The sequence below is a fragment of the Brassica napus genome (assembly GCF_020379485.1).
Source record: "Brassica napus cultivar Da-Ae chromosome C9 unlocalized genomic scaffold, Da-Ae chrC09_Random_16, whole genome shotgun sequence".
Lineage (NCBI taxonomy): Eukaryota > Viridiplantae > Streptophyta > Magnoliopsida > Brassicales > Brassicaceae > Brassica > Brassica napus.
The window spans coordinates 1-2631 of NW_026014370.1; the positions used below are offsets into that span (position 1 = coordinate 1).

Consider the following 2631-nt stretch of genomic DNA (forward strand, 5'->3'; position numbering starts at 1 on the left):
TGTTCAACTCTTTGACAACATGAAAAAACCAAAAATTCTGCCCTTCTATCCAAAGGATGGAGGGGCGGAGGCCTTTGGTGTCCACTCCAGTCAAGAATTGGAGCCTCACAATCACTAGCCAATATGCTTTTCTCGCATGCCTTTCTTCGTTCATGGTTCGATATTCTGGTGTCCTAGGCGTAGAGGAACAACACCAATCCATCCCGAACTTGGTGGTTAAACTCTACTGCGGTGACGATACTGTAGGGGAGGTCCTGCGGAAAAATAGCTCGACGCCAGGATGATGAAAAGCTTAACACCTCTCATTCTTATTACTTTTTCATATTGAAAAAAAATGAAAAATGAAAAGGTTGTCTTATTCAAAACCCCAATTATGAAATCCCTTCTATCCCACTTCACACCCCGGAACGCACCGTTCTTATAGAGAGAAAGGCACTTTCACATCTTCTTAACCCGAAATGGCTGGGGAGAGGAAAGGTTCCTTTTTTTGTAGGGTACTCCTGGGAACAGATCCAGTGGAGACGGGGTGGGGCTTGTAGCTCAGAGGATTAGAGCACGTGGCTACGAACCACGGTGTCGGGGGTTCGAATCCCTCCTCGCCCACAACCGGCCCAAAAGGGAAGGACCTTTCCCTCCGGGGGGTAGGAAAATCATGCTCGGGATAGCGGACTCAAAGCTATGGAACTTGGTTGGGGATGGGTCTTTTGTCGAAATAGAGTGGAGTGGCCTTCTTTTTTATTTGAATTTAGATATATATATCTATTATATCTATCGCTTTTTTTTTACATATAGTATGATTACCGGCCGAATCAGCATATTTTTCGAAGCCCCGTAACTCTTCCTCAGCCAGGCTTGGGCAGAATAGCAGAGCAAGTACAAGTATTAGTAGCATAGAAAAAATGCGTTCCTCATCATTAAGTCATTAAATGAATATGTTTGCGCGCGGTAATTGTGAACTCTCGGGAGAATCGATGACTGCATCAAAGATGCACTTGTTAGTACACCTGCAAATTCTGAATTGGCTAGTTGTAAATAGCCCCAGGACTATGGAATAAAGGATTATCCCGGACCTACACCGAGGTATTGACGGTGATTCTCAAATATCACAGAACAGAATGTGATACGATGAGATAGAATGCAATAGAAATTTTTCGGAAGAAAGGGAGGATCTGGACAAAATCGATGAAATGGAAGAAATCGGAGTGAATGGAAAAGACAAAATTAATAAGGATGATGAATTCCACGTTCGAACATACTATAACTATAAAACAGTTTCTGAAAATCGAGATGGAAATAAAGAAAATTCTAATTTAGAATTTTTCAAAATAAAAAAAAAAGAGGATCGTTAAAAAAATCAATACATAGCACAAATACAAGAACAGATAAGAAGAGATGCGACTTCCACCTATATATTTTGTTACTTCTCCTACAAAGAAACTTGTAATACCTACTCCATTTGTAATTCCATCAATGATTCGTTTATCAAAAAAATTCGTTTGTTTTGCTAATTTTCTTATACTTTCAGTTAAAGATTTTTTAAAAAAAGTATCTATGTAACCACGATTATATGACCAATTATATACAAAATTTATTGGTTTTTCCCACCTAATTCTTTTAGAACTCCACTTTTGAAATGAATTAAGTAAAGTTAAATTTAATCTAGATGAATAAAAAGGCTTATATAAACAGTATGCTATAAATATTCCAAACAAAGCTATACTGACTGAAAAAATTGCATTTTTCAAAAATTCATACCAATCTACAAAATTTTCTGAATTGGTATGCAAAAGGTTTATCGACGGCGTTAATAATTTTGATAATATATCAAAGTCTATTCCTTCTTGATTGAAAGGAATTCCTATGGCTCCAATAAACAAAGTAAATAAAAGCAATACAAGCATAGGAAATAGAATAGTATTGTCTGATTCATGGGGATAATAGAAAGTTCTTGTATTAAGTCCAAAATTTTCAACAGTAATAAAAGTTTGATTTCTTACATTATTACTAATTTTATATGTTTTATTGCCAAAAAAAGAAGCTCTTTTCGTATTATTCATTGTTAATAATGGTACTAACCCAAAATTCCTATTAAGTTTTTTATCTTCTTCTTTACCCCATAAAGAAATTGAATAGAAGGAGCTACTTTTTTTTCCACTATAATTTATAAAATAAGTGTTTAAATGGCCTTCAAAAGTAAGTAAATAAATCCGAAACATATAAAATGCGGTTAATCCCGCTGTTGAACAAGCTATTATTGCAAAAATTGGCGAAAATAACAAACTATCATTAAGAATTTCATCTTTAGACCAAAAACAAGCAAGGGGGGGAATACCACAAAGTGAGAGTGTTCCTACTAAAAAGGCAGTTTTTGTAATCGGCACATGTTTTGTCAAACCACCCATAAGAATCATATTCTGACTTTTATCAGGAGAATAGCCAACTATAGCTTCCATTGAATGAATAATGGATCCAGATCCTAAAAACAACAAAGCTTTCGAATAAGCATGAGTAATCAAATGAAATAAAGCGGATCTATAAGACCCCATACCTAGAGCTAACATCATATAACCCAGTTGAGACATTGTAGAATAGGCTAAACCTCTCTTAATATCTTTTTGAGCAAGAGCTAAA

At 35.6% G+C, this 2631-nt stretch overlaps 1 non-coding gene across 1 annotated transcript; it reads left to right on the plus strand.

Moving 5' to 3' along the window:
* Positions 1–529: 529 nt before the first annotated feature.
* TRNAR-ACG lies at positions 530–603 on the plus strand. Its single transcript has one exon. It is a non-coding gene; the product is annotated as a tRNA-Arg (tRNA).
* Positions 604–2631: the final 2028 nt, after the last annotated feature.